The sequence below is a fragment of the Balaenoptera acutorostrata genome, chromosome 15, assembly GCF_949987535.1.
Source record: "Balaenoptera acutorostrata chromosome 15, mBalAcu1.1, whole genome shotgun sequence".
In the NCBI taxonomy this organism is placed as follows: Eukaryota; Metazoa; Chordata; class Mammalia; order Artiodactyla; family Balaenopteridae; genus Balaenoptera; species Balaenoptera acutorostrata.
The window spans coordinates 79,582,531-79,609,245 of record NC_080078.1 but is presented as its reverse complement, the minus strand read 5'-3'; the positions used below and the strand labels follow the sequence as shown (position 1 = coordinate 79,609,245).

The 26,715-nt window shown below is 47.0% G+C and overlaps 1 long non-coding RNA gene across 1 annotated transcript in view; it reads right to left on the bottom strand.

The window, feature by feature from the left end:
• Positions 1-26,715, bottom strand: part of LOC130704855 (uncharacterized) — a 45,831-nt gene that overhangs the window by 2,142 nt on the left and 16,974 nt on the right. The window contains exon 2 of the long non-coding RNA XR_009005353.1: positions 13,103-13,225. This is a non-coding gene — a long non-coding RNA (uncharacterized LOC130704855). The remainder of the gene's footprint in view (positions 1-13,102; positions 13,226-26,715) is intronic.

Sequence of the window (26,715 nt, the reverse complement as noted above, 5' to 3'; positions counted from 1 at the left end):
ATTGCAGGGGCTGCCACCCCACAATATCTTCCAGGGAGCTGGAGGACGCTGCCAGACCTAAGCAGGGTTTCACAAATGTGCTAAATGCCCCCGATGATGATTTGAGTTGCAGTGTCAGCAGTTCCTCTTCTAGATTTTCCCAGAGCCCACCAACCAACACACTCGCCCTCCGGGGGAAGGGCGAACACAGCCATTTCCCAGGATTCTTGGTCTCCCTTTTGGAATGTTGTGTCTGCCAAGGTTCTGAGCTTGGAAGACTTTGCCAGACAAACTTTTCCCAGGAGTGGGAGGGAGATTTAACTGGACAGAACTGAGGGGATGGGCTGAGCCGGCGGTTAGAGGTGGGCTCCAGACCCTCCACCCTGACTGTTATTCCAAAATGGGTAACTTCTGCTCAGAGTTGTCAAGATGACTCACCGCAGTTAGAAAATGAATTTTTTTTGGAAAATTGAACTCGTTTCTAAAATGATAGCAGTAACACATGCACATGATAAAATATTTTTTTCAATAATAAAGTATTAGCTGCAAACATGAAGACACATGTAGTATCTCAGGATATAAATATGTGAGGGGGAAAAAAAGTAAAGCATAACACAAAAAATCTTCTTCCACCAGAGTACTTGAGTACTTCCCCAGGGGTGTCAGTTCTTGGCTTGGGTTTTCTAGTTTTTCTGATCATAGAGTTTACCTTTAACAGTGTGTCTACTTCTACTTCTTGATTTATCAACCTTAGACTGTATTGAACAATTCCTTCCTTTGAAAGATAAGGAAAATAGTGTAGTTACTCTGACTTGTCTGTTGTTACCCTTTCCCTCTTATGTATGTTAGTTATATTATTTTTACTTCGTGGACCCTGAGGTCAGTATGTCTGTATTCAAATCCCACCTCTGCCACTTTTTGCTGTGTAACTTTGAGCAAGTTACTTAACCTCTCTGTGTTCCAGTTTCCTTTTCAGTAAAAAGGGGGATAATGATAGTTTCTGCTTCATAAAGTCGTCATGCAGATTAAAAGCGTTAATTCACACTAAGTGCTTAGAACAGTGCCTGCTATATAATGTCTCAATGTGTTACTATTATTTCTCATAATTCTGCTCTAGAATTTAGAACTAAATCTTCTTTGAATTGTCAATAGCCTGACTCTAAAAACTGAAAACTAATAAACAGCACTGACAACATCACCAGGTAAACAATATTCATTAAGTGTGAATGAACCCATGCAGAAGGAAATATGATTCCGAGTCACTGAAACTTTACCACTCAAAGGAGAATCTTCCAAGTGTCAGGTATAACACATAGTATTTTAGTTTCTTTCTAGTATTCTTTGCCTCTTCTGTACAGTTGTCAACTGCCACTTTTTTTTTTTTTTTTTTTTTTTTTTTAATGAGGATCTTGAATCAGATGCGTATGTTTTTGATTGATTGATTGATTGATTGATTTTGGCTGTGTTGGGTCTTCGTTTCTGTGCGAGGGCTTTCTCCAGTTGTGGCAAGCGGGGGCCACTCTTCATCGCGATGCGCGGGCCTCTCACCGCCGCGGCCTCTCTCGCCGCGGAGCACAGGCTCCAGACGCGCAGGCTCAGCAGTTGTGGCTCACGGGCCCAGCCGCTCCGCGGCATGTGGGATCTTCCCAGGCCAGGGCTCGAACCCGTGTCCCCTGCATTAGCAGGCAGACTCTCAACCACTGCGCCACCAGGGAAGCCCTCAACTGCCACTTTTCAATAATGTATATGCCATCCTCTTTCTTAGATTCTTTTTCAGGAGGTTGACATAAATCCTTGGGCAATGTTTTCAAATAGAGTACATGAACTGTGAATTTTTAAATTCTTCGATGTCTAAGAATATCTTTATTTTGTTTAGTTATATAAGGAACCCTTATATAAAGGGTTCAATCAAAAGATTGAAACTCTTTTACCCTCAGAACATGGAAGACATATCCTCATCATCTTCTGGCATCCGAGTAGATGACAAATCTGGTGTTAATCTGATTTTCAATCTGTGGTAGTTCACCACTTTAAAAATTATTATTTCCAAAAGTCTGTAGAGTAGCCCCTTTATTCTTTTTTTTTTTAAATTTTATTTATTTATTTTTGGCTGCGTTGGGTCTTTGTTGCTGCATGTGGGCTTTCTCTAGTTGCAGCGAGCGGGGGCTACTCTTCCTTGCGGTGTGAGGGTTTCTCATTGTGGTGGCTTCTCCTGTTGCGGAGCATGGGCTTTAGGTGCGTGGGCTTCAGTAGTTGTGGCTCGCGGGCTCTAGAGCGCAGGTTCAGTAGTTGTGGTGCACGGGCTTAGTTGCTCCGCGGCATGTGGGATCTTCCTGGACCAGGACTCGAACCTGTGTCCCCTGCATTGGCAGGCAGATTCTTAACCACTGCACCACCAGGGAAGCCCTTTTTTTTTTAATAATTAAAAAAAATATTTTATTTATTTATTTGGTTGTGCCAGGTCTTAGTTGCGGCAGGCAGGCTCCTTAGTTGTGGCACATGTCCTCCTTAGTTGCGGCTTGCCAGCTCCTTAGTTGTGGCATGCGAACTCTTAGTTGCAGCATGCATGTGGGATCTAGTTTGCTGACCAGGGATTGGCCCCGGGCCCCCTGCATTGGCAGCATGGAGTCTTAACCACTGTGCCACCAGGAAAGTCCCGCCTCTTTATTCTTAATGTTTTAAAATTTCCCCTGAGGTCTATAGGTATGCATTGTGAATGGAACCAGGTGAAGCGTGTAATCTGAGGACTCAAGCCTTTCCTGGAGTGCAGGGAAATGTTCCTCTCATTTCTTTTATTACTTCCTCCCTTCCAGTCTCTCTCTTCTTTTGAAATTCCCATTTCATAGCATCTGGAACGCCTGGATTTATCCTCTTTGTCTCAACTTTTCTCTTACATTTTCCAGCTTCGTTTCTTTACATTCTGGGAGATTTCTTCAATTCTGTCCTCCAGATCACTAACTTTATCATTGGCCATGTCTTATTTCTCAGCCCACTCATTGAAACTTTCAAATGTAATCCTATTTCTCATTTTCAAGCCTGATTCCTTCTTCTCTGACTATTCCATTTTCACAACAACCTGTTCTCATCAGTGCACTGTCTCTTGAATCCTCCTGAAGATACAAAGTAGAATGAAAATGATTTTTCTTCTCCCTGGATTCTCTATGTTTATTCCAGAGTGAAGTGTTCCATTTATCCACTTTGATCCTTCCCTTTTTTAAAAAATGTTTTTTTAATTTATTTATTTTTGGCTGTGTTAAGTCTTCATTGCTGCGTGAGGGCCTTCTCTAGTTGTGGTGAGCAGGGGCTACTCTTCTCATTGCGGTGGCTTCTCTTGTGGCAGAGCAAGGGCTCTGGGTGTGTGGACTTCAGTGGCTGTGGCACATGGGCTCAGTAGTTGTAGCTCGTGGGCTCTAGAGCGCAGGCTCAGTAATTGTGGCACACGGGCTTCAGTAGTTGTGGCACGTGGGCTCTAGAGCACAGGCTCAGTAGTTGTGGTGCACGGGCTTAGTTGCTCCGCGGCATGTGGGATCTTCCCAGACCAGGGCTCGAACCCATGTCCCCTGCATTGACAGGTAGATTCTTAAGCACTGTGCCACCAGGAAAGCCCTGATCTTTCCCTTCTGTAATGTTTGTTTTCTCCATATCTCCTGAGAGCCCTTAAATGTTGTTTTGCGTTTACAAATAAAGGATCAAGTTGGTTAATGACTAAGAAGCATGGGTTTCTTCTGCAACTATATATGCTTTCCTTCCCCAAGGGGCCTCTCCTTGGGATGGTGGGATAAGCCATGGGCTGTGTATATGTGGGCAGAGCACACCTACCAGCGAGCCCCACTATAATGTACAAGGGCAGAGAGCAAACAGTCAGGCCAGGGAGACCCCAAATTGCCAAAGGAAAGAGGATTAAACAAACAAGGGGTTTGCTTTTCTCTGCTAGAAGGAAGTCTGCAGTAGGCAGTCCACAGGTGGTAGGGCTCAGTGTTATCAGCAAGGACCCAGGCTCCCCCTGGATACCCCTTTGTCATGCTTGACAGATGCTTCTGCACCTGCAGAAACTCCTGAGCTTCTGGTAGGAAGAGGAAGAGCAGAGAAGCAAGAAGGGAGGGTACTTCTATCGGGAAGCTGAAAGCTGTTCCCGATATCCCCAGATTTCTGCTCACATTCATGGTCTCAAGGGAGACTGGGAGATCGAACTTTTTAGCCAAGTGCTTTGTGATCTTGACCAAAGCAGGGTTCCTCTTAGGAAAGAGGAATGAGACTAGAAACTGACTAAGCTATTAACTGTGAGTGTGATGGGTATTTCTGTATCTTCCCACCTGGGAGGAGCTGCTTATTCTCCCCTCCAGCCCCACGTCTGTGACAGGGATCTCCGTTTTCTCTCCTCTCTCAGCCCTATGGCAGAATTGCTATTTGTCTCCTAACATTAACATTCTCCTTCCTTTTTAGTACGAGGACTCCCATTTTTACTGGGCACGTGGCCACCTAGAACGACCATATTTCTCAACCCTCCTTGCAGCTGTGTGGCCAAGTTCCAGTCAATGGGATGGTGGTGAAAGTCAAGGCTCCAACTTCTGGGTCTGTCCCTAAAAGGAAGAGGGTGTGTGCTCTCCCCTCCCCCCATTTCCTATTGGCTAGTCTGCAGGTGTGGTGGAGAGTTACCTGGAACACCCCTAGGGATGGCAGAGCATCAGGTCAGAGAGAATGAGGACCTGATAGAAAGAAAGAAAACGAGAGATAGAGAGCTAGAGGAGGGGAGGAGAGAGAGAGAAAAAAAAAGATATTAATCTTGCTTTAACCCTTGTTATTTGAGCCTTTGTTGCATATCTTAGAAAATGACAATCCAAACAGCCACCTTAAAGATGGCTTCTCAGGCCCATTTTTTCCCTTAAATCACTATCACTGGTTGTGGAAGCAGAATAATGGCCCCCTAAACGTGTCCACATGCTAATCCCCAGAACCCGTGAATGTTTCCTTCCATGGCAAAAGGGGCTTCAAAGATGCCATTAAGTTAACGATTTTGAGATGAGAAGATTATCCTGGATTAATCACAAGGGTCCTTATAAGAGGGAGACAGGAGGGTTGGAGTCAGAGAGGGAGATGTGATGACAGAGAGATTTGAAGATGCTCCTCGCTTTGAAGATGGAGGGAAGAGCCACAAGCCAAGAAGGCAGGAGGCTTCTGGAGGCTGGACAGGCAAGGGAATGGAGCATTGCCCTCAAGAAGGAACTTGGCCTCGACTTCAGGATTTCTGAACTGCAGAACAGTAAGATCCTTAATCTACGTTGTTTTAAGCCATTAAGTTTGTGGTAATTTGTTACAGTGGCCATAGGAAACCAACACACTAGTTAAGGACACTGTCCATAAGAAAATAAAAGTAGCCATTTGTAGTGTTTCATCCAACACTCATAACGAAAATTCATAAGCAAATGAGATTTGTACACTACTCATTTAATCTTCACAACCCTGCCAAGGAACTACTCCTATCTCCCCTATTTGACAGATGAGGCAGTTGAGGCTCAGAGAGGTTATGTAAATCATCTAAGGTCACACAGCTAGTTAGTAGCAGAGTCAGGATATGTTCCTATGTGTTGTGCTCCTGCCTCCATCTTCAAAAAACTTAGGTTCAGAAGAGAACAGTACAGGGTGAAACCCATGACCTGTGGGTCAAGCTGGGAAGTAATGATTTGTCAGGACATCCTTCTAACCTCCTAAGCCTCCCTCTTCTAGTTAAAAAGAGTCTTTGCTCTGCTGACGTTTGGCAGCTCAGAGACCCCTCATTTGCAGCTGCCCATGAGCACACTGCAGCCTCTTCCCTCTGTTTGGGAGAACAGCTCTCCTGCGATGACAGAGGCATGAGTCACGGGTGCTGATGGGGACCGGGGGCCAGGGGACCCTCAAGAGCAGCCGTGCTCAGGAAGCTGTGGGGGGGCCCTCTGCGAAATCTGAGAGGCTCCCCACCCCATTTCAACACACCCTGGGGACCCTTTGGGCATCTCCCCATCAAGGCTACTTACAAAGGAGTTGGAGGGTTACCCAGCCCGTGAGTGAGGGAATCCTTGGGTCCCTTGCATATTTCATTTTTCTGTTTCTTTACCTGCAGTGACACCTCTCTCAAGGCCCAGCGCTGCCGCTACCTGGGTGTCCGCTCAGGGGCAGACCCCCTTCCCTCTCTATCTGTATCCCCCTCTCTATCGTGTCTGACATGGGAGGTAGGTGATTAGAATGCATCATGTCAGAGGTCCCTGTGCCTCCTGTTGGCCCCAGGTACCCAGAGGTTCTCACTGATCCCAGGCGAAGCATGTCTTAGTTCATACTCAATGTCATAAACCTTTGTACCCTCATCTTTAAGAGACCCTACCTTGCCCAGAAATAAACCCACACACCTATGGTCAATTAACCTGTGACACAGGAGGCAGGAATATACAGTGGAGAAAAGACAGTCTCCTCAATAAGGGGTGCTGGGAAACTGCACAGCTACAGGTAAGAGAATGCAGTTAGAACACTCCCTAACACCATAGACAAAAATAAACTCAAAGTGGATTAAAGACCTAGATGTCAGACCAATACTATAAAACTCCTAGAGGAAAACATAGGCAGAACACTCTGACATAAATTGCAGCAATATCTTTTCAGATCCATCTCCTAAAGTAATGGGAATAAAAACAAAGACAAACAAGTGGGACCTAATTAAGCTTAAAAGCTTTTGCACAGCAAAGGAAACCATAAACAAAACGAAAAGACAACTTACAGAATGGGAGAAAATATTTGCAAACGATGCGACCGATAAGGCATTAATTTTTAAAATATACGAACAGCTCATACAACTCAATATCAAAAAACAAACAACCCAATCAAAAAATGGGCAGAAGACCTAAATAGACATTTCTCCAAGAAGACATACGGATGGAAAACAGGCACATGAAAAAATGCTCAACATCGCTAATTATTAGAGAAATGCAAATCAAAACTACAATGAGATATAACCTCACTCTGGTCGGAACAGCCATCGTTAAAAAGTCTACAAATAATAAATGCTGGAGAGGGTGTGGAGAAAAAGGAACCCTCCTACACTGATGGTGGGAATGTAAATTGGTGTAGCCACTATGGAGGTTCCTTAAAAAACTAAAAATAGAGTTACCATATGATCCTGCAATCCTTCTCCTGGGCATATATCTGGAAAAGACAAAAACTTTACTTCAAAAAGATATATGCACCCCAATGTTCACTACAGCACTATTTACCATAGCCAAGACATGGAAGCAACCTTAATGTCCATCAACAGATGAATGGCTAACGATGTGGGACATAGACACAATGGAAGACTACTCAGCCATTAAAAAGACTGAAATAATGCCCTTTGCAGCAACATGGATGGACCTAGAGATTGTCATGCTAAGTGAAGTAAGTCAGAAAGAGAAAGACAAATACCATGTGATATCACTTGTATGTGGAATCTAAAATATGACACAAATGAACTTACCTACAAAACAGAAACAGACTCACAGACAGAGAACAGACTTGTGGTTACCAAGGCAGGGGTGGTGGGGCAGGGGGGATGGAGGGGGAGTGTGGGCTTAGCAGGTGCAAACCATTCCATACAGAATGGATGAACAACAAGGTCCTACTGTATAGCATAGGGAACTGTATTCAATATTCTGTAAAAAACCGTAATGAAAAAGAATATATATGTGCAACTGAATCACTTTGCTATACAGCAGAAACGAACACAACGTTGTAAATCAACTATACTTCAATAAAATAATTTTTTTTTAAAAAGAATTTTTAATCTATCAGCACAACCAGCTTACCCCTTTTCTTTCCCCTTTGTAACAATAACATTATATTTCTAGACCATATAGCTGCTGAAGGTGTAGCTTATTCGGGATGGCCATTATCCATCTTCTGGATTTTAGCTGAGCCCAGCTAAAATCCAGAAGTGCCATTATCCAGGAAGAAGGAGAAAATCAATTTGGGGGACAAACAGCAGTTTCTGACACACTGACATTTAAAAATCGGGACATTTTAGGTTCTGGGGCACCTTGATTATAAGTAAAACTAACATGCATGGAGTACCTCTATGTGCCCTCCTTGCATCAGCCATACGAAGGAGGTGCTCCAGAGACGGGGGGCCGGCATTCAAACTAGCCCCTAGGGAAGGCAAAGCCAAGCTCCTTCCCCTACTCTGTCTGTGTGCTGGATGGCCACCCTGGAGAAAGCTTCAGAATAGCCCAGTGAGTAAATGTCACAGCCCCACCCCCTAGAGGGTGACATCATCCCACCGTCTGGAGCAGTGTTTTCTGCTCTCAATTCCTTTCCTCCTGATCCTTGAGGGCCCTCCAGGCACAAGGCTTCCTTCCAGAGTATGGTTGCTCCCATCTGGTCCTGGGGGGCCGGGAGGGGCACCATGGAAGGTGCTTGAGGGTACCGTTGGCACCACACCTCCCTCAGGCCCTGGAAAGGCCACCTGGCCACCTGTTGCCCTGGCTCCCCAGTCCTGCTAGCCCCAGAAGCCAAGGAGCCTTGCGGGGAAGCTGAGCTGGCAATGGTGAGGCTGTCCCTACGGGAGGGTGCTGGGCCCCCCCCAGGGCCACAGCTCCTGGCTGCTCTGACACTGCAGTGTCTGCCTTCCACCTCCCAGAGGGTCATAAATATCGCTCCCGGAGATTAGCTGGGCCCCACGCTCCCGTCTGCAGCCTCTCCAAGGGGCGCGAGGAAGGACTGAGTCATGGCCCCCAGCTCTTTCTAAATTGGAATTAAAATGAAAAAATAAATAACAGAGGGAAAGGGCCTGATTGTTTTTAAGAGCAGAAGAATGAGCTTTCTTTGTGCTTGTACGTCTCCAGGAGGACCCCGGAGAGTGAGCTCAGAGCAGCCGCTCCCCCTCCCCAAACTTCACCTTCAGGGTGAAGGTGAAGTTTGGGGAGCCAAAGAAAATATTGTGATAAAGTCTAAGTTACTGCTGATGCCTGCGGGGCCACTTGATTAAGTGAATTGAGTGCAAACAAATCTCCCAGCTCCTTCCTCTCTGCAAATGTTGGTGGGGGGAGGCCAGGCCTGGGCTCAGAGCCAACCCCTCGAGGGCCAAGCCCTGCTCGGCACCCTTGAGCATTTCTCCTCTTGTTTCTTTCTCCAGAGTACAGGGGACTCACTAAACAACCTGTGGGACCCAGTGCAAAGTGAAAACGCAGGGCCCTGGTTCGAACAGCAGGAAAAAAAGTGCTGCTACAGGTACTAAAGGTACTAAAATATGAAGTTTTTTCCCTTTCTTCTGCGGTCTCTCTCTCTCGACTTATTACGGTGTTTTTTATTTGCCACTTAATGTCCTAAGTACAGGGAAACATTTCAATTTTAAACTATTATATTCAATTATATTAAACTCATATGATACTAAATTCATGAATGGCATGCATTTTTGCCATTATTTTTATGTGGCACAATCCCAATACTAAATACAAATAGAAGAGCATTTAACCTGTAAGCAGAATCACCAAAATTACACAACTTCTATTTCCTAGCTCATGTATGCACGTGTACCAGAGGAGTGGAAACACCGCACAAAATGAACTCAACTGTTTTACAGTTGACCCCTGAACAACATGGGCTTGAATTGCGCAGGTCCACTTATTGGAGGACTTTTTTCATTAAACAAAAACCCCCAAAACAAAAAAACCCACACGATCCCCGGTTGGTTGAATCCATGGATGCAGAACCAAGGATAGAAGGGCTGATAGAACGGATCCATCAGTCACAGTCACATCTTGGATGGATCCATCCAAAATCCATCAGTGGATTTTGGGAACCACAGCAGGTCCTGGAACCAGTGCACCCCCGATACTGAGGGGCGAGGGTCTTTCACTTCTTGGCACATTCTACAGCCACTCTCCACCTTCCACTTACTGGTGCGTAAGGAAGGACTGACGGGCGAAGAAACTGTAGGTTTCATACCGTCTTCCCCTTTCCTTCCAAGTCATCATTTTCAGTGTAAATGGTTGACTAATACAAGGAAGGAACACGCGTAAGGAGGGGTTGCTTGGTCGTTCGTGTTTCTTTCTGCCTTTGCCTTCTTTCTGCATTGAAAGCAAGTTCTGGTTCTGGCAGAAAGCCCTTTCTCTTGGGGCTGACGGCGCCCCCAGTACGGCTCAGTTATGTAGGTAACACACTTGCCCTGGACTTGCTTTGAGTCTCACTGACCTGCCGCGTGTGGTGGGTACCCGGGGATTCTGATGTCACCGGGAACAGCGAACATGTACGGAATGCAACAGCGCTGTGTATGCGGCGCGCGTCTCCTCCGGGCACGTACACGCACGTTTCTTGTCCCATCGGACTTCAGGTAAAAAATACAAGTTCAAGGACAACTTTATTAGGAATTTTAAGATGACGAACGTGCCAAGTGCAGGGCCTATCTGAGCACGAGGCCTTGTGCAAGAGCACAAGCTGCACAGCCATGAAGCTGAGAACACGTTTATTTTTCTGACTCTCAACATACGTATGTTGTGGGCAAATTAAGAAGCACAGTCAAGCAAAATGTGAATGGACAATTATCTCCTAGAGATAACGACCATTAACACTGGTCATATAACTTTCTGGATGTTTCTCGAGGCCTGTGACACCAGATAACTTATGGAAACCCTCCAATGAATTCTCCAATGGCTTCCCTTCTGCCTAGACCGCAGCACACGCCCCCTGCAGGCCAGCCAGCCCAGCACTGGCCCGCCTTCCACCCCCTGCTCTGTCCCTCCCTCACTCTGCCCCAGGCACTGGGCCTCTTTCTGAGAACAAAGCCTTCTTGCTTTTGCACCTGCTGTTGCCTCCACCTAGGATCCCGTCCTCAGCTCCTACGTGACTGCCTCTTCAGCCTTCAGGTCCCAGATCCGCTGTCACCTCCTCTGAGAGCCCTGCTCTGACCACAAAGGGCCTCCCGGTCATTCTTCATGAAAGGTCAGACCAGTAACTCCCACCAGGGCTACGCTTGGTACTGACGGGGGTCAGATTGAGTTTCTGAGCCAATCACGATGGGGGTTAGATGTTTACCATTGGCTTAGGCTGGGTGGGCAACTACTGCCTCTGGGCCACATTTGGCCCACTGGCTTTGTGAGTAAAGTTTTATTGGAACACAGCCAAGCTTATTTATGTGTCATCTGCAGCTGCTTTCCTGTCACAACATCAGAGTTGATTAGTTGTGACACTGTGTGGCCTGCGAAGCCTTAAATATTTACTATCTGGTCCTTTATTGAATATGTTTGCCGACACCTGGGTTCAATTAAGTAGAGTTTTCTGCTGGATCTAGGGGTTGGGGTCAGCTTCCCCGGAGTCTCACGGATGCATCAGAAAGGATCAATACCTAAAAAAAGTGGGGTTGGCAAGAAGAAAGGGGGGGGGGTGAAAGCTGAGTGATCAACCACCAGTTTCAGTAAAGACACGCGTACAGTAAACATAAAGTGTGTTCCCCTTTATGGCAGTGCTGTGATTTATTTAGTAAATCTTATAAGAAGTGATATCTAGATGGCCTCTAAATTTTTGTCATTACAAATACTACTATGATGTACGTCCGTACGCATACATCCCTCGAACCCTGCCCGCTTTTTCTTACCTAGATGGGTGGTCGCAGTAATGGGCCTGAGCTGTTCTCCTGTGGTACCAACCTCCGTCATCTTCCAGGGTGGGTGGGGAGATCAGAGTCTGGCCTCATCCTCCAAGGTGAGTAGGAGGATACCTGTTGAGGTGACCGGCCGCATGGAAGGCTGATGTCAGTGGAGGGGCTCCGTGGGGGTCACTGCAGCCTCACATCGCACTTGGAAGGCTGGCTTTCTTGCTGCCCTTTTATCCCAAGGAAATGGAGGCTCAGAGATGCACAGTCACTCACTCAAGGTCACACAGCCCATCAGTGGCTGAGCAGGGAATCAGAGTCGAGGCGTCCTGTACTATGTGGTAGTACTGGGGAGCTGGGGAAGGCCACTGCATTGCTGGACTGGCCTGTGAGGCTCTGGGATGATTATAGAGGGTTAAAAACACCCCAAACGCAAACCCCCTCTTACACCCGCTGGACGCTGCTGTGAACTTTTCAACCAAAACCCAAGCTTTCTGCCCTGTACTTGGAGATTAAACCACAAGCACGCCTCTCCAGGGAGGAGCAACACGCCAGCCCAAATTGCTAAGGTACTCAAGAATGGGACGGAGATGTTCTACACGGGGCGGTAGAGCGGAGGAATTGGGGGTGCATCCAAAGGCTCTGGGATGGGAGACAGACAGCCAGGCCCCAAAGACAGAGGGTGCCCCTTCCCAAGGCAGTCGGGGCCTGCTGATGGCCTTTTTCTGGCGCCTCCTGGTGGGGAGACTGTTGAATGATGGGTCCTGGCAAAACCGCTTCGACCAGTGCCTCAGTTTCCCTCTTTTATTATAAATCCACTTAAAATATTTGGGGCACTCCCCCAAGTACCCAGAGATCTGTGCTGGGGACTCAGCACCACCCACACTGGTGCTTGCCAAATTCAAGCCATCCCAGCCGGTCCTTGGGATTTGGGCCACGTCTGAGTACCCGCTCCACTATTATATAGATAGATAGATAGACAGATAGATAAATAGATGTGTGTGTGTATTTAAGTTGATTAATTTTTTCACTTACATAAATGTACTTTAAAGGAAGCTTAAAATCATTACTATTGATAATAAATTAGTCCCATTTGTCATAGAAAGAAGGCAAACATGAAAGTGCATAACCATTTTCTTAAACATGTCCATTAATGCAACACCTGACTGTCCCTGGTGCCACCAGGGCCACGTGTCCACCTTTCGGGATCCATGACTTGGCACACGCAGTGCTTCCGAGGCCACACAGATACGTGGACCCTGAGCCCGAACTCGCTCGCATCTCCCAAATGCCCTCCAGTGGCCCCAGTTTCCTCCTAGCACCTGCCCAGATTCTTTTCACTTGGCCTCACCTCCGCCATCCACCAGCCGCAAGCCTGGAGTGCCAGATTTCATGGAGATTTTCTCCACCCCTAGGGGAGGTTTTTCCAGAAGTGAAGCCACGGTCATCAGCAGCATGTGGTATGAATTAGGAGGAGCTGAGCAATCTGCCAGCCTCCTTTCTAACCCCGCCCCATCACCTGGAGCTGGAAACCCTTACCTCTCTGGTCCGGCAGCCAGACAGGCCGGTTGCCCCACGTGCACCTCCGCTCAGGTGTCCTTCTCCAGCAGCATCTGTCCCATGTTCTCTCTCCCTGGCTTTCAACACTCCCACAGCACCACACTGCAAACAGAACCAGGCTCTAAACTCATCCAGAAATGGAGGGAACTTTAAGCCTGGCCCTGATCTGTCTTTCCAGAAATTTCTTCCACTACTACTCACCCAGAGGAAGGTTGCTTGGGGGTTTTGAGGGGAGGGATAGGTCAGGGTACACAAGGGTCTAAAGACAAATGCAGGCAGACCTATGCCCCTTCTTCACTCCTGCCTCAGCCCATGCAGAGGAAACTGTGCCCTTTCTGAAGAAACGTTTCCAGAACTCTCCTTCCTAAGGGAATAGGAGTGACACCCAACTGGTGGTAGAAAAATAGCTGAGTATTTATTGGGACTCTCCATCCCCCAGCCCCTTCCTCCCTCTCCCTTGCGGGTAAGCCTGCAGTGGCCAGTTCTGCCTGTGTCTGGGTGGACCCCTGAAATTCAGTACGGGCAGTAGTAGAAAGAAGCCTGACCGTGGCCACACACCCAAGGCCCGTTTTCCAACTTCCATCATGAATTGCTGTTGTTGTTTCTCCTACGTTCAACAGACTGTGATTGACTGAACCTCAGGATCCGTTCCCCTTCGCTTCCACAGTAACTGAAGGTTTTCACTGTGTACTGGGTTGCCCAGAATAATGACGACATTTCCCATCCGCCCCTGTGTTTAGTGTGGTCGCATGATTAATTCGGCCTTCTCCTGTGAATTAAAGGGGCACCCCCAACTTCCGGATAGTAACTTGCACTGGAAGGGGACCTGCCTTTCCTCCAGCTGGCTTTACCAGAATAAGGCTGGGGTTTTGGTCCCTAACTGCCTTTGTGTCTCTATCTCATCAGGCTCAGGGCTTGAGGGGAAGAGTGTTTCAAATTGCAACAATGAATACTATCATGATCCACTGTGAGTAGCTACCACCCAATGAGGTAGGCAGTCTCTACTCAGCCTAATAATAATAGTATCACCATCACATTGATAGTGACTTATTGCTTACTCCCTTCCAATCCATGAACACAGCCCATGCATGATTTGGTTTAGTCCCGAGAGGCTGGTTTTATTAACTCCATAGGAAACTAAGGCTCAGAGAGGTTAAGTAACTTGGCCAAGGTCACACAGCTAGCAAGGTTCAACTCAAGATTATCTGTGAGGCCAATGCTCTTAACGACACTATTTTGCCTACCCCAAATAGCAACCGCTACCATTTTTTGCATGCTCGCTTTATGCCAAGGGCTCAATAAAGCCCTTTACATATATTAATTAATAATCCTCCAGCATATCTACAAGGCAGACATTCTCCCCCTGACCCCCCCCCCCCCCCGCCCTTTACAGATGAGGACACAGCTATGGAGAGGTGAGGAAATGGTGTCTCCTGCTCTAAGAAGAGGTGTGCATCTCCCAAGGGGCAGCTCTTGCCTGCTCATGAACCTCCCAACAAGCTGACCTCTGAATCCAACTGGCATTCCCCACCCTCCACCCCCAAGGCCATGGCTTACTTATGAGGCCACAGAGGAATGACCGCATTTCTCAACTTCCTGAACCCACAGGCCACACCCCCAGAAGCAGAGGCTGTTGCCTTTGTGAAGAGTAGTCAGGCTGGGTAAGGGAACAGCTCCATAATTTCCAGCTTGGCAATGGTCCCTGGGATGGCCTCCTGGCCCTCACTCTCTCTCACTGAATCCCAAATTCCATAACAAACCAGGGTCTGGGCCCTGAGGCTGGTTATCTAGTTCAGGTGTCTGCAAACTACTGCCCAAGGGCCAAATCTGGCCTTGTTTTTGTACCACACAGGAGCTGAGAATGGTTTTCACATTTTTAAGTGGTGGGGAAAAAATTTAAAAAAGAATAATAGTTCATGATGTGAAAATTATATGGATTTTTGGCTGCCTCTAACCATAGAATGTGGCAGAAGTGACACAGAGTGACTTCTGAGGCCATGCAGCTTCTGTAGTTTTCTTTTGGGACATGTACCTTTGAAGCCCTGAGCTGCCATGTAAGAAACCCAGCCACCCTAAAGTCACCACACTTGACATACCATGAAGAGAGATCACCCAGAGATAGAGAGAGCTGCCTGGGGAGCCCCAGCTGTTTGAACCCACAGCCAGCATCAGCATCTGCATCAGCATCTTCATCAGCATCAGCTTCTTCATCAGCATCTTCATCAGCATCAGCATCTTCATCAGCATCAGCATCAGCATCTGCATCAGCATCAGCATCTGCATCAGCATCTGCATCAGCATCAGCATCTGCATCGTCATCAGCATCAGCATCTGCATCAGCATCTGCATCAGCATCTGCATCAGCATCTTCATCAGCATCAGCATCAGCATCTGCATCAGCATCTGCATCTTCATCAGCATCTTCACCAGCATCAGCATCAGCATCTTCATCAGCATCAGCATCTTCATCAGCATCAGCATCTGCATCAGCATCAGCATCTTCATCAGCATCAGCATCTGCATCAGCATCTGCATCAGCATCGGCATCTTCATCAGCATCAGCATCTGCATCGGCATCTTCATCAGCATCAGCATCTGCATCTTCATCAGCATCAGCATCTGCATCTGCATCTGCATCTTCATCAGCATCTTCATCAGCATCAGCATCAGCATCAGCATCAGCATCAGCATCTTCATCAGCATCAGCATCAGCATCTGCATCTTCATCAGCATCAGCATCAGCATCTGCATCTGCATCTGCATCTTCATCAGCATCTTCATCAGCATCAGCATCAGCATCTGCATCTTCATCAGCATCAGCATCTGCATCTACATCAGCATCAGCATCTTCATCAGCATCAGCATCTGCATCAGCATCAGCATCTGCATCTTCAGCAGCATCTGCATCAGCATCAGCACCAACTGTGAGTCAGTGAGACTTCAGGGATTTCCGATGCCAGCTTTCCTGCAAGCCACCCTAGCTGACACCATGTAAAGCAAAGACAAGCTGTCCCCGCTGAGCCCTGCCTAGCTTGCAGATTTATGAGATTAGTGAATAAATAAAGGCTGTTTTTTAAGCCCCCAAAGGTTAAGTGGCATGTTCAAGGTCATCGCCAGCTTGTAAGTGACAGAATTCCACCTCTGTTCAACTCCAGAGCCTCTCTGCCCTTTGCAGTGTGAGGATGTGTTCAAAGAGCTTAGCCCAATAAAGGGGCTCACACTTTGACAAACTCGCATCAGAATCATGTGGGGATCTTGCTAAAAACGTGGATTTCTAAGTCCTAACCCAGACCTAGTGAATCAGAACCTCAATGTTATGCATTTTAATAAGTGGCCCGGGAGGGTCTTCACCACAGTAACAGTTCCCACCCATCAGTCTAAGATGCAGAAGGGAATGCAGTCACCAAACACCAGCTAACTGACTTCAAGGACTGCTTCCCAGTGGCCAGCTGTGGACCAGGTGCTGCTCTGACCCCTGGGGAGTCATAAAAGAAAACAACACATAAAGAGCAAAACAAAGAAATGAAAGATAAAATGACATAAAAACAGAGAAAGCCCCCAACCTCGTGCAAATTTCAGTTTAGGGCAAGTATGAGCCTTGGTGTTAGGGAAATAGATGACAGAAAGCAAGCAAAGAATAAGATTATTCCAGAGAGTATTAAGTGCTGGGAAGGAAATCAGGCGGGATGACGGGGCACAGTGGAAGGCAGGGGCCGTTTCAGACAGCGGAGGAGGGAGGAGGTCAGGGGAAAAGGTTCCAAGTGTGACAGCAAGGGTCAGGCATGCTGGGCACTTGACGTACATCACTCCATTTGATGCTCATGGCTTCCCTGCACAGGATTTATTAGGGTTCCCACCCTCCACCCGCTTTTACACAAACCTCCTTCTAGAGTCTCCATCTCAATCAGTGGCAAATCCACCTTTCCCATTGGTATGAGTGTCCCGTGGCTGCTAAAACAAAGTACCACAACCTAGGTGGCTAGAACGACGGAAATTTATTCTCCCCCAGTTCTGGAGGTCGGAAGTCAGACGTCAAAGTGTCCACAGGGTTGATTCCTTCTGGAGGCTCTGAGGGCACATCCAGCCCGTCCTGCCCCTCTAACTTCTGGTGGCTGCCCGGCCATCCTTGGCGTTCCTTGACTTGCAGATGCATCACTCCATCTCTGCCCCCGTCTTCCCATGCCCTTCTCCTCTGTGTGTCTCTGTGTCCTCTCCTTTTCTTACAAAGACATCTGTCATTGGATTGAGGGTCCACCTTAATCCAGGATCATCTCATCTTGAGATCCTTAACTTAATTACCTCTGCAAAGACCCTTTTCCCAAATAAGGTCACCTTCACTGGTTCAAGGGGTTGGAACTCAGGCACAGCCTTTGGGGGGGCACTACTGAACCCACGACACAGTTTCTCAGGTCAAAACATTTGGGGTCACTCTCGATGGTGACTCTCTCTCTTATAACCCACCTCCAAGCCATCAGCCAAACCTACTGGTCCCAGCTTCAAAATATACCCTGAATATCTTCCTCACACCCCCCCCCCCGCCCCGTTTTCCTCTCATCCCCTCCCACCTGGACTCTCGTGGCCGCCTCCTCTGGGCTCCCTGCCCCCTCCCTGATGCCCCACGCTCAACATAATAGCAGAAGGGCTCTGTCAAAATCCGGCCAATCAAGTCCTTGCTCTGCTCAAAACTTCGCAGTAGCTTCTCATCTAAATAAGAGTACAGCGAAGGTCCCAGTGAAGTTCCAGAAGGCCCAGGTCTCCCCGCATCACTCCCCCCCACATCCTCCTCTTGCTCCAGCCGTGCTGGCCCCCTCGCTGCTCCCGAATAACAGCTGTGCTTCTGCTCAGGGCTTCCTTCTTGCTGTTTCCTCTGCCTGGATCGCTCTTTCTGGAAACATTTCTCAAACATTTTCTTCTCTCTTCCGCGTCAAGTCTTTGTTTAAATAGCCTCAGCTCAGTGACACCAAATTTAACCAGAAATCTGGACAGGGGAAGGCCCGGTCCAAACCTCCAACACTCTTAAGAGGAGCACTGCTGCGAGCATGTGTGGAGTGCAGGAGAAGAGGGTCCAGGTGGCCAGTGCACCCACCATCCTCCTGCACACAGCTTGGTGGAGTGGCATTTCCTTCTCGTCTTTTGGTTCGGCCTGGAACGGTATTTGCATAATCCCGTGAGATTTCTGTTTCTTGTTTTTCATCTTTAGAATCAACCTTTTGTTTTCTTTTGCTTTTCATGATGGGAGGTAAATTTTATAAACCTCAGCCTGGCAATCCTGATGTATATGTAAGTATTTCTCATACTCAATCCCACTCCGCAAACTTGGGGGAGGTCTAGGTGCCAGGTACTGGACAACACACTTGATGGGGATTATCTCCTTCAGCTCTCAGAAAGCCCCAAATACTGCAGATGTGCAGACAAACTAGAGAGGTCAGGGGGCCTGTTCAAAGTCATAAAGTTGCCACATGTCACAGCTGGGATTTGCCCAAGCTTTTGACATCAGAGCACATGCTCTTAACTATTAAGCTACATCCTCTGTTCCCTTTAAGCCAGATTATCTCAGCCTCAATGCTACTGATATTCTGGGCCAGATAATGCTTTGCTGTGGGGGCCTGTGCTCTACTCTGTAGGGTGTTTGGCACCATCCCTGGCCTCTACCCTTTAGATGCCAAGAACACACCCTGTGACAATGGAAAATGTCTCCAGATATTGCTAAACTTCCCCGGGGGGCAAAATCGCCCTGGTTGAGAACCTCTGCTTTAACCCAAGTTCTCCCCTCTGGTCTTTGAGTCCCAGTGATTCCCGATCAACTCCACTGTCTACCCCTCCCCACCACGGCCATCCCACTGGGCTCCCCATGAAGGAGATCCCACTTCCTCTGAGCTCCACCCCGCCACCCTATAGCCAATCTCTAGGATTCTAGAAAGAGCTGATGGGGCATTAAGAATAAGAGAAGGAAGGTAAAACAGATAGCAGAAGAGCCAATACGTTGGCAATGCCACCTTGGGGGAGATAAAGAAACCCGAAGCAGAGCCTTGAAATACTTTTCTATTGGAGTAGGTGGGGTAGAGTCAAGTAGATTGTGAAAGAGGGGGGCAGATTCTCAGCTAGAGAGATCATGGCTGCCTCTGGGGCACAGGAGTGGAGACATACTCCTGAGAACAGAAGGAGATTGCTCCTTTCATTTTGCTGAGCCAAATTTACCTAGGATCAATAAGTCACTCCTATCTCCAGATCTGGAAGAAGGGAGTTTGTCCCAGGTAATGAAGACTTAGGGTCAATGAATGATGGAGGAAGCACCAGGGGACTCCTTGGTCCCCAGCACTGTTCTGGGTGATCAGAACTCCAGTTCTCCTGGGCTGATCTAGTCATACTACATCACTGATGGTAACAGAGACTGCTGATTGTCAGCCAATGTCCAAAGACTACATTTCTTAGCATCCCATGCAGCTAGATATGACCACATGACTATGACTTGACCAAGGAGACACAAAAATAACTTGGGTGGGGTTATTACCAGGAAGGTTCTGTAGAAGGGAGGGTGTGAGGGCCTTTTGGCTCTTCAGTTTCTTCTGGCTGCTGTCCTAGAAGGTAGATGTGAAGCCTGGAACTGAAGCAGCCACTTTGAATCATAAGATGACCTTGAAGTTGGTGGCCACATGCTGAAGATGGCAGAACAGAAAGACAGTCATCTGGATCTCTGATATTTTTATAAGAGAATAATAAACTTTGATCTTATTTAAGGCATAACATATTGGGGGGGGGGCGTTCCGTTATATTTAGTGAAACCTAATCCTAACAGATATAATTGGTTATAGATGGAAATCTGAAGTTGGACTCATCCTGTGAACTTTTTTTTACAAATGCAGCCCTGCACATTTGAGATTGTTTAGACTTTACAGAAACTCAAAGCTCCCTGTTTTAATGGCATATCTTGGGACAAGGAGCAAGAAAGGGAACAGGACTGGTATTGCTGTGTAGACAGTGCTAATTACAGCAATTGTAAGTGACAAACAAAAGTGGTTTCTTGGCTGGGGGTGAGGATGGGGATGGGAATGGGAGGAGGGTAGAAGGTGGGGATGAGCTGGAAATGTATTCCACGGATGGGGATAAAACGTGTGTTTATGTGATTAGCAGAATTAGATGCGGGTCAGTGGCCAGAGCTGGAGTTTGTAAATAGCCTTTTGAGCAGTCGCACATTTTTTCTGGTTTGATCAAAATGAAACATCATTAGAAACAGCTCCATTGTCAATTGTCGTCTCTGCCAGAGCCTTGGGAGGTGCCCTCCGGTCACGTCAGGCTGGATGTAATTGGCTTTGAAGTTTGTATATGCGAAGTGCTTTGAGGATTGCAGGCTAACAGAACTTTGGCAGAGGAAGAAATTTTGAGAGTCCATTTACCAATATGGGTTCAGCCTTAACTACAAAAACATCAAGCAGTCATAAAATGCAGCCTTTGCTGAATGAACCTGAAAACAGGTTCAAGTGGGGTAAGCTCTCAGCCATCTAGAAGGAGTGAAGTCACCTTAAGATGCAATGGCTGGGAACCAGATTGTCCTAGGCCTGTGGGCCAGTGGGGTTAGACTAGCCAGCTTCAAATCCCTGCTCGATCATTTAGCAGCCACTGTCACCCTAGCCAAGTCACTTCACCTCTCTGTGCCTCAGTGTCCCCATCTATAAAATGGGGACAATATTAGAAGCTAGCACATATTGATAAAGTGCTTAGAACGATGCCTGGTTCATAGATGTGCAATATACCTGAACTAATATTACTACTATTATTATTATTCCACAGTTTCTATTCCAAGTTAGCCCTCCTGAAAAGAGTTGTTTTTTTAAATTGCATGATGTTTAGTTTGTACGCTTTTATTATATTTATTCCATTAACAATTGAACAAGGAGACAGTTCAGAGTCATTTCTATTTCTTGTTCTTATTTTAAAGCAGATAACACTGGAAGAAGTTTAAAAACAGCAAATACAAATGGATTTAAATTTTTAAAACAACCCAGCAAAATAGTTGCAGGCATGTCCAAATCTCTCGCTTAAAAAAGAAATAGGTCAGATTTCACCCTGAGTTTACTTTATGATTAAACTGGTTTCATGAGTTTGTTCCCAAATTTAGGTGAGTTTTATGTGGAGAAAGGAGATCCACGGAACTTTTGCTCTACGGAAAGGCCAGGAGGTCATTCCAGGCAAGAGGCGATGGGGCGGGTGTGATGTCCAGTTGATATCAGGAAGCATTTGGCACTGGGGAGATTGCTGGGCCCAGCTGTGCGCTATCCTTCCTGAAGCCTTCTGTCTTTCATGGGAATGCCCACCACACTGACATCTGCTCACCAAAAAAGAGAGCTGGCTGACAGTTAACCCCACACTCGGTTAAGTCGGGAAGAATTGGGGACTTCAGCCTTTGGGTTTTATGCTCAATCAGATGGTATCGATGGCATCTGTGGTTTGGGCTGTTACCTTTTGTAACAGCACCCTGATTTGCTTTGGGGGGACACCTCCCCTCTGTTCTCAATCTAGACTGTATGGGTGGAGTTGCTCCTATTCCAGACCAGAGGGCAGGCACATGACCCAGGCCTGGCCAATCAAAACACCACATACCCACGGCTGCAGGGATTGGTTCAGGAATGGACACCTGACCCAGGATGGGCCAATCGCAGTTGGCCCCAAGATTTTTGCTGGAACTATTGCGAAAGAGATGCTCTCTTTCAGCTGAGGTTCCTCAACCTGTTGAATGTGAGTCCAGAGTTGTTGGTGGGGATGGAGTGGGGAGGTTAAGCCCGTGTTTGGGAAGTACTTGCCTGAGGATATAGCCAAAATAGAGGAAACGAGATCAAGGGAGAGAGATTCCTGGAAACACTGCATCCTGAATCCTGCCATGCCCTGACTTTTCTGTTACATGAGCTAATGCATTTCCTTTTTTGGCTTAAGTCCATTTCAACTGATTTCCTCTTACTTTGACCAAAAGGCTCTTGACTCACCTAAGTGGAGAACTGAGACCTTAGGCCATAGTTCCCCCTTGGGAAGCAGACACAGATAAGAAGAAAAAGTTGGCAGTGGAAGAAGAGGAAACCTTACTAGGAGGTCAGAAGCCAGCTGGGGACCTGTGTAAGCTACCAGGGTGCCAGGACATGAAAAAATGGTCACCACGGATGTTTGTCATGACGCCCCTGAAGGGCCATCGGTAGACACAGAGCTGCATTTGTGCCCTCCCCAGTGGTGACACGGACTACACTCAATCATGCTCCTTTCCTCTCCAAGTCCTTTCGTCACCATCCTTCTCATACCAGCTGGAGGGCCTATTACACTGTTCTGGGCACTTGTAACCAATGACAGCTGCCAAAGGTGAAGGGCAGAGATGGAACCAAGGAGTCAGAGCAAAGACTGTTACAGTCGACCCATGGCAAAGGGGAGGAATGAATGAATGAATGAATGTCACTAACATTTATTGAGCATTTACTGTGGGCAAGGAATATTCCAAGCCCTTTATACATATCCTCTCATTTGATCCCCACAATTCTACCAGGTGGGTCCTATGATAATCCCCGCTTTACAGATGAAAAAACTGAGGCACGGAGAGATGACCTTGCCCAAGGGCACATAGTTAACCAACAGCAGAGTCTTAATCACTGCGGAATCAGTGAAAACTCACTGAGCCCTACTCCATGCCAAGCACTGTGCCAAGTACAAGGGAAACAACTGTGTGTGAAAACACACATAGACCCTGTTCACACAGCAGTTTTCATCATCTGAAATTATCTTAGGAAATATAATAATTTGTATACCAGTTTCTTATCCGTCTTCTCCATCAGAATGTTTGTTCCATGAGGGGAAGAACCTCACTGGTCTCATTCACAGTCTTACCTGCAGGGCTGAATGGGACCCGGCGTACAGTAGGCACTCAGAATTTGTTCAACAAACAAGTAGCTCTAGAGCAGAGTTTCTCAATGTCATTACTGCTGACATGTGGGGCTGGGACATTCCCCGTGGTGGCAGCTGCTCTGTGCATTGTGGGGTGTTTAGCAGTATCCCTGGTCTCCACCCTCTAAATGACAGTAGCACCCCTCTCCACTCCATCCCCCATGGTTGTAACCACCACAAATGTCTTTGGACATTGCCAAATGTTCCTGGGAAGGCGAAATTCTTCATCTGGAGAGTTAGAATGACTGCACAGATGACACGCACAATCAGGAACTTAACGTCGGAGGGACTGACATAACACATATCTGACACACAGGGTAGTTGGTACCTACATCAAGCTCCTGAACCATCTGTTACGTGAGCAAGCACGATTGGGTCTGAAAGCTAAGAAATGACTTGAGCCACAAGTATGTCGCAATTCCCCGTTAGCCCTCGAAACCCTGAAATCTATACATCTGTAGTGGCGAGACGGAACGTTCAGACCCTGAATGATGTCAAGATGCAAGTGGGCCCAAACTTAATCGTTCCAAGAGGTATCCTATTTCAGAGGTTCTGCTGGTTTGAGGAGAGGCCGTTTCTCAGGAGGGTGCCACTTGCAGATGGCAGCAAAAACATAATGTCATTTGCCTTTGCCACAACTGGCAAAAGTGAGTTTTCATCGGGAGGGTTCTCACTTCCTCTGAGTGGCTTGTTTCTTCCCAGTGATAGAAGTGGAGAAAAAAAATTCCAAAAGTGAACACCTCTCTTGGTGCCCCTGCAGCACCCCAGGTTGTTCCTTCTCCGGGGTTCTAATATAATACAAATAAATAAGATACAAGGATGTAATGTACAGCCCAGGGAACAAAGCCAATATTCTATAATAACTTTAAATGAAGCATAATCTATAAAAATATCGAATCACTATGTTGTACACCTGAAACTAATGTAACACTGTAAATCAACTACACTTCAAGAAAATCACATATGTAATATATAAATCATATACTACATATAAATTATGTGTGTGTCTTGTTTTTTTCCAGGTGTTTGTAGCCATTATCTCATTTAATTTTTACAACAGCTCTACTAGGTAGGAGTTACTACCCCTACTTTATTGATGACTAAGACTGAGGCATACAGAGGCTAAGTGACCTGCCCAGGGTCACCTGTAATATTCTCTATCACCAAACACAGCACCACCATCCACCAGGTCACTCTGACCAAAATAGTGTCCCTTGATGTTCCCATTTCCCTCCACCCATGCATCCAATCCATGGGCAGGTACCATGGGCTCTCCTTCCAATAGATGCCCCAGATCTGGTCACGGGTCTCCCCTACCCCAACGGCCAGCTTGGTCCAGGCCATCCCTGGCCTGCAGGCCTGCGTCAGCCTCCCCCTCTGCTCCTGCTCCTTATTTCCAGCCCCAGTGTCCAGGCCATCCTCACTGGGCGGCAATCAGCCCACGGAAGTGCCAGCCAAGGCTCCCATGGGCCCGAGGACCAGTCCAGGCTCAGAGTGGAGGCCAGGAGGCCTCGGCTATGTGCCCTGAGCTCTCCTCCCAAGATTCTTCTTTGCATTCAGTTCCCTTGACCACGCCTCCCGTACATTTATTGAGCACCTACTGCATGCCCACTCTTCACATTCCCAGCACTGGGGATACGGTGGTGGGTGAACAGGTGAAGTTCCTCCCCTCATGGAATGGACATTTGTGGCCTGCTCTCTAATCCAGCCATTCTCTCTTCCTTCTGGGCCCCTGCACAGCTGGTCGCCATGCCCAGAACGACCTCCCACCCTCCCTTTCTTTCCTTCTGACACACGGCTAATTCCTGCCCCTCTGTAGAGGTCATCTGTTGCTGCATAACAAATTTCCCCAACAACAGAGTAACTTAAAACAACAACATTTTAAATCTCAGGCTTCTAGGGGTCAGGAATCAGATGCTGCTGAACTGGGTCCTCTGGCGCTGGGTCATCCCAAGGCCTGACTGAGTAGGCCCCTCGTTTGCTGGCATGACTGTGGCAGAATTCAGCTCCTCGTGGGGTGTTGGACTGAGGGTCTCAGGTCCTCACAAGCCATTGGCCAGAAGTCTTCCTTCGCTCCTCACTATGTGGGCCTCTCCACGGCACATGCAACAACACGGCAGCTGGCAGAGTGAGCGGGCAAGAGGGCGAGAGGGAGTGCCAGTGGGATGGAAGTCAGAGTTCAGAACCTAATCCTGGAAGTGACATTCCATCATTTTGCCACATTAAAAAAATTTTTTTTTGATGTGGACCATTCTTAAAGTCTTTATTGAATTTGTTACAATATTGCTTCTGTTTTGTGTTTTGGTTTTTTGGCCGCGAGGCATGTGGGATCTTAGCTCCCCGACCAGGGATCGAACCCGCAACCCCTGCATTGGAAGGCAAAGTCTTAACCACTGGACCGCCAGGGAAGTCCCCATTTTGCCACATTTTATTCTCTGGAATCAAGTCACCAGGTCTAGGCCACACACGAGGAGGGGGTGACACAAGGATGTGAATAGACAAGGTGGGCAGGGATCACTAGGGGCCATGGCAGAAGCTGTCTACCACACCTTCTTTCAGCATTAAATGTCAGTGCCTCCTCCTCAGAGGCCTTCTCTGATTCCTGGGTTAGGAGCCCCTTCTTTGAGCTCATACAACTCAGGAATCCCCGCATGATACTTAATACATTACTATGTGTGAGCCCTGTTAATGAGCCCCTTTACCTTACCAGACTGGGGGTTCCTGAAGGACAGAAACTCTATCTTATCAGTTTATTCTTTGTTGTATTCCCAGCCCTGTCCACTCTGAGCACACAGCTGGGCTCAGTGTTTTTTTAAACCAAATGTTTCTTCACTAGTTGAAAAGTAGTGACATATATCAGTTCATATTCATTATTTCACAGATGCGTATAACATTAGACTAGACAGAACTTAAAACAAGAATAATCCTTACAGGCCATCTAACAGTGAGTATCTGATTTATTTTATTTTGTAACAGAATTCTGTCTGAATTCAAATTCCTGCCCCCTCCTCACATGGGCTGTGGAAACTTGGACCCATCCACCCATTTCCTCATCTGTATAATGGCGATAATAGTTGACTTTCATTAGATATACAGATAGCCAACAGGCACACGAAAAGATGCTCAACAGTGTTAATTATTAGAGAAATGCAAATCAAAACTACAATGAGGTATCACCTCACATCAGTCAGAATGGCCATCATTAACAAAATATACAAATACCAAATGCTGGAAAGGGTGTGGAGAAAGGGGACCCTCCTACACTGTTGGTGGGAATGTAAATTGGTGCAGCCACTATGAAGAACAGCATGGAAGTTCCTCAAAAAACTAAAAACAGAGTTGCCATATGATCCAGCAATCCCACTCCTGGGCATATATCTGGACAAAACTATAATTCAAAAAGATATATACACCCCTATGTTCATGGCAGCACTATTTACAATAGCCAAGACATGGAAACAACCTAAAAGTCCATCAACAGATGAATGGATAAAGATGTGGTACATACATACAATGGAATACTACTCAGCCATTAAAAAGAATGAAATAATGCCATTTGCAGCAACATGGATGGACTTAGAGATTATCATACTAAGTGAAGTAAGTCAGAAAGAGAAAGACAAATACCATATGATATCTCTTATATGTGGAATCTAAAATATGACACAAATGAA